A 14356-nucleotide genomic window follows, 5' to 3' on the forward strand; every position below is an offset into this window, starting at 1 on the left:
TTAGCCAGTGCATACCTATTCTAGCTTTTTAGTTCTAAATCACTTAGGGTAATTAACTAAAATATCAATAGCTTGTATGATGTCAAAAGGAAAACAAATAAGAATGACTACTATTAAAGCTTACTAAACAGTAGCAACAACAAAAAGAGCAACAACAAAGCCCAAGTATGATTCTTCAATCTCTCTTTCTTTCTGGCAACCAGGGGAGTTTTGTCATACAGTTGCTGTACTCACAACTTGGTGGAGACTCTGTTATCCTGGGTTTCTGAGGGATTGTGTGCAATTACAGTGCTCTGCTGACCTGTGCTCAATAAGATGAGTAGGAAGTAGCCTTCATTACCTTAAGTAACTGAGATTTTGTGGTTATTATTACCGCTTTAAGTATCCTATATTAAAACAAAGACCATATGAGAACCCTTAATGTTTTTTCCCAAACCTGCTTCTCTCCAGGCATTTCCACCTCAGCATATACCATAGCATCACTTCATGTTCATAAATTGAGAAGTGTTCTTGATACCCCTTGAGGATCTCCCTCTACCCACAGAATCCATTGGCAAGTTTTGTGTGCTTTCCAACCAAGATCTATCCACAACAGATTTCTGATGATCTATATCACAATCATCCAGGGTGCCATATTGCTGTCTTGGGTCACTCTGAAAGCTTTGTAAGTGGTTATACTGCTTCTCTTTTTGCTTCATAAGGTCTAATTTTCACAGAGCAGTCCAAGAGATCTTTTTGAAATATGAATTGGAATATTTCCTTCTTAAAACTGTCTAATAACTTTCCACTGCAACTAGAAATAAACACACCATCTACAGCAACACCTCACTCACACCTGTCATACTCAGTGCCCTCTTTAGTTTCTTCACAGCACAAAGCATGAAGTGCAATTATTTTTAGTGTACTTATTTTCTAGTTTAATTTTTGTCTTCCAGCATAAGTTTCATTAAAACAGATATATTTTTTTTCTATTTTGTTCACTCCAATATTCCAAGTAACTTGAACAGAAGTGGGACTCAGTAAGTATTTGTGGAAATAGTGACAAATTATATAGAGGAAATGGTTTAGGTCATGTTTACTAATGATAATGCAGTACTTTTATTTTTGTTTCTATTTTTTTCTTTCAAATTTATAGCTAGAAATTAAAGTCTACCACAGTCAGACTCCAGGCCCTAGGAAAGATTTAATGCAACATCACATTAACCAGAAAGGGAGAATAAATGAGGTGAAAATATTTTGTTGTGTCATTTTCCCAGTAATGCTTATAAGAATACAGAAGTCACCCCATGAAGCTATTCTTATGTCATTAATTGCTGTAAAAATAAAGAGTTCTATTGTAGTCTGTAAATATCTTTAAAATGGCCAGAACTCCAAAGTTACTGTTTTATTCATATAGTCAGCTAAAAAATTCATACTATCTTTGAAAAACTTGCAGTGATACATAGACAATTTATATGGTTGTTTATTATCACTATTCTGGAGCTGAAATCAAGGGTGTGGAAACCTTGCACTAGTTCTAACTTTATAATTGGGGTCCCCTGGACATTGTGTTTTAGATCCTGAAGCATACTGTTCACTTTTACTCAGGCATACCTTAAGTACATTCCTAGAATATCTTTTTCTATTGCTAAAGAAAAACCTCATCTCTTTACTGAATTAAGGATGTTTCAAGTACCTAACAGGATAGTTTACAAAACTATTTGAACCCTTGTGGGTTATTTATGTAACATTTTCTTTCATAGTTGGTCTATTGAAATATATTTTTTGTGGTATCCACATAAGATATAATAAAGAATTTATTCTTTTTGTTTTTAAATGTTTTTTTGTAGTTGTAGATGGATAGCATGCCTCTATTTTGTTTATTTTTATGTGATGTTAAGGAGCACTCTACTAAGCTCACTGGCTCGTAACATCATTATCCTTTTTGAGTGAGCTCTTCATTAGCAATCTAGACATTTTTTTTTTCTATGTGTGTGTGTATATATGTGTATGTATACCCTACAAGAAGACAATTGAAAATACAAACATTACCTCAAAAGTATTGATTGCTTGGTACAATATTTTATATAGTTTTTAAAAATCATCCTCAGTCAACAGGTAGATTTTGAGGTAAAAGTAATTATAAAATATAGAATTTGTTGTATCTGGAATTTCACATGCTAGGCAAGTACTGTGCCACTGAGCTACATCCCCTGCCCAAGAAATTATTCTTATCTTGACTGGTATGTTAAAGTTTTTTTTTTTTTTTTTTTTTTTTTTTTTTTTTTTTTTTTTTTTTTTTACAATATCTTAGATCACCAGAGAATAAAATGTTTTCTCAAAATTTTCCACTGATATATTTTTTTTTTACAATATCTTAGATCACCAGAGAATAAAATGTTTTCTCAAAATATCCACTGATATATGAAACATGATTTTTCTATGCCATAATACAAGAGAACTACTACTTTTCTTATTAGATTCTGTACATGCCATTAGTGACTGAGTACATTAAAAGGATTGATGCCACTCACTGGGTTCAGTTGTGTCTGTTCTGTTTCTGATAAAATATGGAATCAGCTATTTGTCTTGAGGAATGAAGCAGTAGGGAAACAAATCCCTTAGAAGGCAAAAATGTAGTTAATACCTAAAGAACACACATTTTGAAGCTCTCTTAAGACTCTTTAGGTTAAATGGACCATTTTACATTAATATTTAAACTGAGGAGTTTTCTTCCAATATCCCTAATCAAAAAGACAAATAGAATCATTAGAAGTCAGTTGTTCACAGTAATTAATTTAGTGACCACTAGTTATAGATGCCTTTTAGTTGTGATGGGAATTATATTGGATGCAAAGGTTGTGGTCCTTGCCATCATATACTAAAAATTTAGAAAGAAAGCAGACAAGTTACATGTATATACCCTGTACTATACTTAAATAGAAACAAATGTCAAGGTGACGGATGAAAGACAACAGCAAAAAGCAAATGTAGCATTCGTAGACTATGTGTGTTTAAATTATTTATTTGCCACTTAATTTTTATTCCACTCCCTAAGAAAAAAGGGAGTCATACCTCATATTAGTTTTGAGTTTACTTTTCAAGTGTATTATTCAAAAAATTACTTTGAATGTTCTCTAACTGCCTTGTTTGAGTGGATAAGTATATGTCAGCTTTTTGTTTTCCTTAAATGTGATTAGAAAGAAATTAATGACAAATATTTTATAAGAAAAATTGGACAAATTCAAAAAATTTCCTGAAGTTTTTCCGAAACATTTCCTTAAAGTTTTTCCTAAAGCTTTCAGTTTTTGAAAAGTTATACCTCAAGCTAGGCTTTTTGTCATCTTACTACTTCTCTACCACTCAATGTTTTCACTCCTAGAATTATCTCCTTATTAAAATTCTCTCTTATTAGAATCCTACCCATTTTTTTAAGACCAATTCTGCTGATCTTTCCTGGATCCTTCAAATAGAAATCTTTTATCTCTCCTTTAAACTCTTGTAGAAATTTATTTTCTTTCTCTTGAAGCTCATATCAGTTTTGACCCTATACTGTAGTTTTGGTGTTTATTTCTCATCTATCTTGGAACCTCATGCACATTGCTCCATTATTCAAAGTAGTTAGCACGGTATCTTGCATGCAGCAACTGAAGGGATGAAGGGGTGACCTGGCTGTGATTGGCAAGTTGTCTATGTTGTGCAGGAGGCCTAGGATTTAACCTAAAATAATCTAATGATACCTTGACTATGAAATTTGGTCGATTCACTTGAACTTTTATGAATGTAAAAATGTATTGAATTTATTTTCAGAGACTTCTAAACAAATTACTAAATTGTGGCTAGTCACTTGTGTTTTGTGTACTACCTTCTCAGGCATCCTTAAAGTCAACCGAGCTTAAAAAATAAAAAGCTTGTAACTTAATGTCAAATCAGAGAATCAAATTGAAATATTTTCTTTTGATAGGATAGTCCAAGTATTGACAAAAAGACTAGTTTGCAAAATAGCATGCAAGAGAAAAGTTAGTGAATATAACTGGTTGGGCCAGACCGTGGAAGTGTAACAAACTCAGGGATAAACACATACATTGGTGACAATGGAAAACTGTTTAATGTGCTACACATAAAAGGAACACGTGTTATACTTTTAAAAATTAGATTGAATAAAACGCGAGTGGAAAGGCACTGGATACCAAGAGATGTGTGAGGAGACCAGTACAATAGTCTAGATGAGAAGAAACACAGTTAGTACCAAGATGACTGACATGAGACCATATGTTTCCCTACAAAACACCAAGCTCTGTGATGGCATGAATCACATGGTTCTTGGATATTTATATATGAAAACCTCCAAACTTTCAGTTCAAGTAATTTTTCAGACTGAAAGTATCCTTTTGCAGGTTGGTAATTCAGAAGATTCATTTTTTTCCCTTCATACCTTTGCAGTTTTACTTTATTTGATGACCTCAAACCAGTAGATAATATACATGCTTGGACAAAAAGCATCTAAGAGGATCCATACATATGGAGAGGTCTTGAGTCAAGGAATCTGCAGACTTGTTCATGAATCATATGCTTTTGAGAATGGGAATCGTATTATGTCTGTCTGTGGGGAAAAGATATGAAACTATAAGAGTGTAGCAGAAGAAAAATGCGCTGTGAGACAGATCTGTCCCTGGGACAAGGCATGGTGAATTCCAGGGGACAAATCTACCATTGTAACTGCTTTTCCATAAAACTTGATCAATTCCATCATTTAGTGGACTCTTTCCTATGGAAGCATCCATGTGATTTTTATAACAAACATTTATAGCAATATCATCCATGCCTCCTTTATAAACTGTTTGGTCTAACATAAGTACTTTAAGAAATGGAGGGATACCACATCACTTGATGAGATCTATTGCTTACTACATTTCATAAGCTTAATAACAATTCATTTCATAGAATGATACCTTGATTCTCCTGGAAACATTGCTTTAACTAATGCTTATGTCATTGCTGGAATGCTTTCTTTCCCCTGGAGCCTGAGTAACTCTTTTCTGTGGATTTGCCTCCACAGAATGAAGGAGAGTTATGATCCAAGCTAACTCCCCAAGCAGACTTCTGCCCAGATGCACTGTGCATGATGCCAAAGCCACATGATCATCCCCTGGGTGAGTACATTTGTATCAAAACAGTCACAGTGCTCTAATTCTTTATTAATTTATTCATTGTCATGCTCCCTTATCAAGACAACTAAAGGGAGCATGAAAGCAGAAGCAAATGGACTGAAATCTCAAAGAAGCAGGTCTTTTCACTTATCAAAAGCATTAAGCCAACTTGGTTAAATGAATAGTTGTTAGACTTTTTACCTGGAGCACTAACAAGAAGACTTTTGCACTGAGGGAATCCTGGAGAACATGAAAATCTTTGGAGCCTGTATCTGAATTTCTGCAGGGAAACTGACTTTTTTGAAATGTTTGGGTTTTTTAGACTCCTGGGAACTCATTCTGATAAAGAAACTTCTGGGTATTCTAGTGGCAGGGGGTAAGACATGAATGCTTCCTGGCTGCTTCAAAATGCTGTTTAGATGGGATTGGGCAGAGTTTCATAGAACATTTTAATAACTCTGGTATCTTGGAATCTGACATTACTTAGGCCTAAAAATATAGATAGGTATAATTCCAAAAAAGTTAAACTCAAAAAAATCTCAGATTGGAAGAAAATTCCATGTAGGGCCATTGCTAAAATATAAGATATTTTTTCAATTATAGTTAGTTGGCTAAATAAAACATTCTTAAGGACAAATTTGTCAATAAATTTATTTTTAGTGCCTCCATTGTTTGGTAGCAGCTGTCCAGAGTGCCATTTTGATAAAGAGTGTGAGGAGTGCAGTCATCAATTGGTGATGTCTGTCATGAACCAGGGACAGAAAAAGAGCAATGCTTTAAATTTAATTGCTTGGTATAGATCTTTTACGTGTCTTATTATTCTAAGGTAGAAATATGTTTCACAGTGGCTTTGTTCTTCGATTTCATGCATACCTAAAGTGAAGCTATGAAAAGCCATTTAGCCCAATGGATGATATCCATAATAAATCAATAAGTTATTAACCGATATGAGATAATGGAAGTACTACCTTCTTTATCAATTATATAGCCAAACTGGGGAACTATGAAGAGTTTAGGTATATGGATATTTTTCAAAGTAATGATCTATTCCAAGGAAGCATTAATTTTTTTCTACAACATAGAAAGTAGTAGCACATTAGGTAATTTCTAATTTTAAACTGCTAACATCTATAATCATGAATAAATTATATAGAACATGCAGAATATATTTCTCCCTTCATGCCTGTCTCAAACTTGAATTTATGATAAATGCATGTCTCTATCAAGTTGGAACCATCAAAAGAGACAGTTTAAATGCTAGGAGGAAGTTGGAGAGGAGGGAAGAGAATCACTGCATGGATGAGCACACTAGCTTATATGATAATTACATCTCAGAAATTTCAAATGTTGCTAAATTGGATTTCAGATATCCAGAGAAAAATGTTGAAATATGAGCTTATGCAGGTGTTTCATTATCAGGTCCAGAGATCCTATTAAACAAATTTTTAAAAAATATTCAGATTAAAGTATTGATTATAGCTTTTTGTTTATTTTGATCTTGATCAAGTCCATTTCCTATTCTGTTTGCTGTACCCTGACTTTGCCAAAGGGAACCACCTCACTCATACCCTCAGTCCATGTAGTCTAGGGCTGGGTACATAATCAAGAACCAAATAATCAGTCATAATTATTATTTCAGAGTTAGATATTTGACTTCAACTGGACCTTTGTAAAGGTCCAGCAGCCATGGGGTTTTTTATATAACAGTAGGAAAGAGACCATTTTACTTTATTGTGGTTTTTAAGTCTCTTTTGCTTGCAGCAGTTTTTTGAATAAATCTTGTCTACTAAAGAAGACAGCACAGAAAATATGGGGACTGAGAGATGGAGACAGATCATAATGGCATTCTTTGAGTAACTGGATTGCCAAGTTCTTGAGCCATTCTACCCATGTACTTTCATCTCTGTTAATATATTCCTTTATAACTTAAGGCAGCTTGAGTTGGCTTTCTGTCATTTACAATGGTGAGATCTGATAAATAAGGATAAATAAAGATCTGATAAATGAGTTCTAAATTCTATCAAATATTATTACAGAACTCATTTGAAACTTTGATTAATAACGTACACGTATAGAGATCCTAAACCTCCAAGTATTCTTAGTGTCGTACTCTCATATTTATAGTATATAAAATATTTCTGCACACACATTTTTATACATTAAAGTTAGAATTATATGAATTTATTTAGATTGATTTTATATATTAAAAGGTTATGACGTTTATAATGACTTTTTAGTTATAAGGAGAATAATGACATGATTAGCTTTAAAGACTATTGGTGATAGAGGATATGTTTTGGCAAATTTTGATAATACTATGACTAGATTCTCACAGTGTCCCAAACCTGTTCTATTGGTAATCTAGCTTCCCATGTAGTTTTGAAAAAATGAAAAGCATGCATAAAAAAACCCCAAAAGCTGGTGTGGTGGCACAAGCCTGTAATCCCAGAGCCTCAGGAAGCTGTGGCAGGAGGATTGCAAGGTGAAGGCCAACCTCAGCAAATTTAGTGAGGCCATAAGCAACTTAGTGAGACCCTATCTCAAAAGAAAAAATAAAATAGGAGCTGGAGTAGCTCACAAAGTGCCCCAGGTTCAATCCCCAAGACAAAACAAAATAAAAAAACAAATAAAAAACCTTTATCTGATTGGCAAAGAAGAAAAAATATTTAATGTTGGTGGTTTGGGTTAAGTGAGAGTATAAATTGCACAAACTTTCTGTAAAATAAATTGATATTATATATTCAGAGCTAAAAAAACAAAAGCAAAAACAAAAACAAAAACAAAAAAAAAACAAAACTGACAACCAAAATGCAAACTCTATCCTATCAGGAAATTCCAATGATCTCCAATTGTAGGACTTTTGGTAAATAGAATTAGAGCACATAACTAGTACATTCCATCCTTAAGTCTAACTCTGAGACATGAAATCAAGTCTATCAGGAAAAAGAAATTATTTGAAAAATCAGTTGCTTATGGGGTTTTCCTCTATGAGTTAGCCTTTCCTGATAGCCACTCACTGTGCTAGTTTTTTCTGCTGGTAACAATTTCCAGGAAGATGTGTCTGGTATTCTTAAATATCAAGTTCTCTATGTTTGTATCTATAGCACCTCACTTTGTTATTCAACAGCGACTTGCAAATTATTTTACCATTTATTTTTCAAATGTTGCCTATACATTAGAATTCCAGCTATGTTGATAGAATTGTACTGCAAGGAAACTCTGGGGCACCATCTATACTACATGGTGCTTTGAGATCGCAGTCTAGCAATTAACTGTCAGTAGATTTGTAATTGAGGTAATAATGAAGCAACATATGAAATACATATGATTTCATCAGCTATGGACATCTGTTTAGTTGACAAGACTTCCAATGAAACTTGTGAGTCTCCATTGCCCTGATTATTGCCCCCTGCACCATTACCAACTCCACATTCTCTTGACAAACACAGTGAATCCCCTTAAGAATTTCCTTCTGATTCATACTGGACTGAACAGATCATCAGAAAAAATATAGTGCATTATAAGACTTACAATTAGCATTTTATAATATGATTAATCATACCTCTGCAAACTTAAGTACCTATCCTAAGACTTGGAACATAGCTTGGAATAATTTTATCCATTTAATTCTCTCTTTATTAGGTAGCATAGACTAGTTAAAATTATTATGTATTTGATAATAACAGTGATCATTGACTGAATGCTTATTTTGTGTGTAGGACCTGTATATTCATTATTTAATTTTTTTTTGATAACTGGATAGTTATATATTCTTTTACTTTCCTTTTAGTGGTTCTGATATGAGATTATTATTATTATTTTTTGGAAGTATTGGGGATTGAACCTAGAGCCTTGGGCATGCTAAACAAGCACTCTAACACTGAAGCTATATACCCAGATTTTTTTATTTTATTTTATTTTTTAGATCTTTTTAGTTTTAGTTTTTGAGATAGGATCTTGTTGAGTTGCCCAGGATATCTTTGAACTTGTAGTCCTCCTGCCTCATCCTTCTGGGTAGCTGGGATTATAGGTATGTGCCATTGTGCTCAGTTTAACATGAGGAATTGTAACATGCACTCTTGATTTATTATGGCCTATTGCCAATTAGTAATTTTATCACTTTTTTGATTGTAGTGAATATTACATTTACATTCATAGTCCTTTTAGGTTATTGCTGCTAAACATTTTAACTTTATGTGTACTTTTGATCCAAGAAGATATTACTATTATTGTCAAAACTAATATTTATTTGTATTTACACAGATATTTACCCATTCATTTATACTTTGTCTTTCATTTTTCATCTTTTTCTAGCAGTTGGTGATATTTGTCCTGTTTCCTAAACATAGAGCTGCATCATTTCTTTTAGCAAATTTCTGATTGGATCCAAATTCTTTTGGTATTTAATTTGTCTGAGTATTGCCTTTATTTTTGATGGACATTTTCACATAGGATTGGAGATTGGCATTTATTTTCTTTCAGCATTTTAAAGAAATCTTTTCATTGTTTTTGGCTTCTATCATTTCCATTGGATTTTCTTTCAGCTTTATTGTTATTCCTTTGCATTTATACATGTCACGTGCTTAATGACTTTAATTCTTCTTGAAAATTCTGACATAATGTGAAGAAATTTTATATAAAACATTCTATTAATTTTAATAAAAATATTCTGACGTGATCCATCTCAACCTAAAACACCAAATAATTTGAATTGAATGTTTTAATAAACCAAATATTAAGGGTAGATGAATGTGATAAGTTCAGGTTTATTGTACCCAACAGAGAAGGAACAGAAGATTGGGCACTGGCAGTGGTTGGTCTGAAGGAGGAGTGCAACAGAGTCTTTCTTTTGGTACCATTTCATCACCATTTTTTTTAACATTTTGGAGATTCTGGGTTGGCTAGGATTCAAGTTGTACTTTCATAGCCAGAAGAGTACCTTTAGGGGTAAATAAAGGCAAAACACAAGAGAACTTCAACACATATATACAAAATTGAATTCAATGAATAATATAGTTTGAAGAATTGTTGAAAGTGCTACTTGCCCCAACCTTTTTGGCTGATGTGCATTTTTAGAACAAATATTTGGGGGCCATCTAAACATGGCATTCAATTTGTATTTTTTCTATGATAATATTTGATTAGAAACTATGATGTTGGACACATAGGTGAGTGTGCTTTTGCATGAAGTCGTATTGGAATATCACTTATAATGTAATTATGTAGTATGTGTTATAGTGTGGGTTGCAACCTCTAAAAAGATAAGTTGAGGTTCTATTACTGAAACTTCTGATAGTGAAATTTCTGAATGTTATCTTTCTTGAAAATAACACTTTTGCAGATGTAATTGGTTAAATTAAGATGAGGTCATACTGGAGTAGGATGGGCTCCTAATTCAGTAATTCTGGTGTCTTCATAATAACAGGAGAGAGATACACAGGAGGAAGAAAGCCACGTGATGAAAATGGCAGAAACTCTCTATAAGCTATGGAACACCAGAGATGGTAGGCAAACACGTCTGGTCTCCAGAACTCTGATAATAAATTCTGTAGTTTTAAGGTCTTCATTTTTGGTGTGTACAACATTCCCAGGAAATTAATACTGGGTATTTTTGAGGGAAAAGGTTGCTATACCAACATTTTTCCCCCCCTAAAATGTGACATAGCTTTCCCAGAACCACTTTTTTGAAAATTGACTAAAATGTGATTATAAGTTAAATGAGAGAAAATCTTAAAAGCAGTTAGACACATTTGAGATTTTTTTTCAGTTGTTTAACAATTATATGCTTAAGTATGGTTTTACTTGGACTTATCCTATTTGTGGTTAAATGGATTTCTGAAATCTAACTTGATGTCTTTCATTAGTGGAACATTCTTGGTCATTATCTTTTAAAACATTTCTCTTCTCCATTTTTTTTTTAAATCCTCTTCTGGGCTCCAACTGCACACAGTGAAACAGTTTTCTTTTTTTAAATCTCATTTCTCCCTAACAATCTTTCCTGGAATTTTTATTCCTTTCCTACCTTTCCATTAAAAAATTAGTCTGTCAGGTGATCAGTTGCATTTTCTTTTATTTCTAACTTGTTAATCTACTTATTCAATTCTTAACATTAGATGCAATGTTAGTTCCAGAATTGCCATTTGATTATTAGATTCCAAATTTGTGGTGAAATTCTACATTTCAGTATAGATTATCTGTCTTTCCTCCCTTTCTGTGGAGCTACTAATCATTTTTTTTAAAAGTTCTTGTCTTCTAAAGCAATATTTGGATCATTTGTTATTCTGCTTTTATTGTTTTTTTTTCTTTCTTTGTAATATTTTGGCAGTGTCTCTTGCCATGTTCACCGATTTTGACTTGCAATCAAATGTTGTTTGTAAAAATTGTGGCTTACCCAGATCTTGTCTTCCAGTGGAGAGTGCTAGGCATACAATATGGAAACTGAACACATTGATTTATTGAGGCTCTGAGTGGTGCTAAGGCTAAATTGCATTAAAATTTTTTTTTTAAGTCTCTAGCTACTTTTTTGCTCTTGATTCTAAGTTATAGTTTTATGGGACTTTGTAAAAGGAGCCTGATGTATTTGCAGGGGACCTCCCCCTGGTGGGCCCTTAATGTTGGTTTACAGTGTTCAATGCTTTGAAAGACTCTGAAAAACATTCTTCTTTTCAGAGGTTTCTACTTCGAGCCCTCCATGCCTTTTCAGAATTTGGCAAATGTCTTGAGGCAGATACTGGATATGTTTTGTGGCCTCCCATGTTCCCAGTTTTGTCACCCTATCTCCATGGTGCACTTTGCCAGCTTCTCAGCCTCGTCTCTGAGCCCTGTTGCCTGAGAGTCAGCAAATACCCACAGGAAAAGTGTTGTTTCAGATCATCATGTCACTTTTCTGAGATTTCCCTTGTTTTTTTTTTTTCTTTCTTGGTGGTAATTTTAGTTTGCCACAGACAACTCTATCCTACCCAGCACTGAATGTCTTCTTTATATTGACCATTCAAAGACATACTATTATTATCATTAGTATTTTAAATATTATAAAAATGTTTATTGGTGGCATATCAGTCAATAGGTGATTCAGAGATAAATTCAATAGCAATTATGGGTGGCCCTTTTAACTCAAAGTTTAAACATTCAATTAAATTGTAAGTCTTTATGTTATCTCTTCTTTATTGTTTGTTTGACTATATTGATTGTGTTGTGTTCTCTTGTCACTTTTACTGTAAATGACTTTATATATGTGAAATTTTTAATGCTACAATATTATTTGTAGGTAAAAAAAAATCACACACAAGGCAGTTTTGCTCTTTACAAGCAAAGCAGGCATTTTTTTATAAAAAAATTGTAGTTGGACACAATAACTTTATTTTATTTATTTATTGTTATGTGGTGTTGAGGATCGAACCCAGGGCCTTGCACGTGCTAGGCGAGCGCTCTGTGCTGAGCCTCAACATTAGCCTCTGCAAAGCAGGCATTATAACTTGAATTATAATTATGATTTGGCTATGATGGTCAGATTGGAAAATATTAAAATAAAAAGACCAAATGAATCCACTAGCAGGAAGTCTTCACAAAAATTACTAAAACTCTCCAAAGGAAGGATCCTAGACATGAGAACATCTCAGCATTTTGGTAGGGAAAAGAAGTCTGCTGACTTGTAGGTAAATGGGGGCCCAGTTATTAGGTCCAGGTCTAGAAACCCATGATTCTGTCTCCTAGGACATTGGAGAGGAAAGCTAGGAATCTAAGCCTTAGGGAATAAAAGTATTGGAAAGTAAGGCAGGGATTTACACCCTTTGAAAAAAAGGAAAGGGCTTAGCCAGAGTAATAAGGCAAAATTCTGTTATTGTCCAACTATGGAATAGTTAACTTGAATCAGTGATTTCCTTAAGCTCAGTCTCCAGATATTTCTGCTCCCTCAGTATCTGATTGACTTCTGTCTGGCACAGGTCTGAATTTCTCTTAAAGCTTTTCTGTTTTCTATCCCTGCCCAATAGGTTATATTTCAAGCGTTTCCTCTTCCTCAGGGATTTTATTGAACCACTTCTCATCAACTTTTCCTAATTAAATTGACCACTCCTCCTTTGTTTTGCATTGAATAGACTTTTGTACAGGTTCTTTCACATTTTTCTTTTTCTTTGTACAAGTCATAGTGATTTATTAATATATAAAGAGTAATAAAAAGCAGAGAGTTAGTAGGTTCATCTTATCGACTAGAGACATAAAGCTATGATAGCTTGATGGATTAACCTCCACATCTAGGATGGAATTGCCAATGAGACAGTTTTATCAGCCAATAAGAAGAGAAGACAGATAAGAAAAGAGTTGCCAAGAATTGCAAAGTTTGGGTTTAATGCTGGCCAAACTTGAAATCACCTATCACTGGGTTGATTCCTGAGATACAAAATCAAGTGTGTTAAAATAATCTACAATTCTGGCATATCATTCCTCTATTTTTTCAAAATAATTTATTACCAACCTTAAAGATTTTCAGTGTTAAATATGATGAAGTGCTGCTGGGTACTCTTGAGGGGACTGAGCATATTTAGACCAAAGAAGAGACTTCGGTAGCCTCAGGGATCTGCCTTAAAATATCACATCTTTCTCTCCTTTGACAGTGGTCTTGACAAGAAGTAAGACTAGAACTGCTTGGAAGAATTTATAGAATGAGAGATTTCATCTCATGAAAGATGTAGCAAGTGAGTTTTTAAAAATTCATTATGTAGAACCACCTGTGGAGATATTAACCATGTCTTGTTTTATGAATTCTATTCATCCTTAAGCACACAAAAATGACTTCCCTCTTCCTTCTTCCAAAAAAAGTAGCCAGAACTTTCTTGGAAATCCAGATTTTTCTCATTCTCAAGGAAAAAGTATACGGGCAAGGCTTTGGGAAACAAATACAGTCAATTACCCAGGAGGGGAAGGAATATATATAAGCTGTATGTTGAAACTTAAAGGGTTGACCTAATGACATACTGGAATAGAGGGGGTTGTATATTTTCTGGTAAATTTGGTTTCCAGAGCCTCTGTGAAAACTTTAGCTTTGAGAGGCAGGACCTCAGGGTTTGTAGCTGGTGAAAGGCAATAGAAGAAGACTTGGTGTTAAGTGTCTGGGTCTCAGAGAGAATCCACTACATTCGATTGAGTTGCCAACCCTCCATAGAATCATAAGTGCACCTGGACTTGCTTCACAAAGAGCCATCACTCCATACAGAGTAGGAAGGAAAGGC

General features: G+C 33.8%; 1 long non-coding RNA gene across 1 annotated transcript in view; it reads left to right on the plus strand.

The window, feature by feature from the left end:
• LOC110598090 (uncharacterized) overlaps positions 1-14356 on the plus strand; it is a 310760-nt gene that overhangs the window by 88241 nt on the left and 208163 nt on the right. The window contains exons 8-9 of the long non-coding RNA XR_013424189.1: positions 5039-5132; positions 10555-10633. This is a non-coding gene — a long non-coding RNA (uncharacterized LOC110598090). The remainder of the gene's footprint in view (positions 1-5038; positions 5133-10554; positions 10634-14356) is intronic.

The sequence above is a fragment of the Ictidomys tridecemlineatus genome, chromosome 7 (assembly GCF_052094955.1).
Source record: "Ictidomys tridecemlineatus isolate mIctTri1 chromosome 7, mIctTri1.hap1, whole genome shotgun sequence".
Lineage (NCBI taxonomy): Eukaryota > Metazoa > Chordata > Mammalia > Rodentia > Sciuridae > Ictidomys > Ictidomys tridecemlineatus.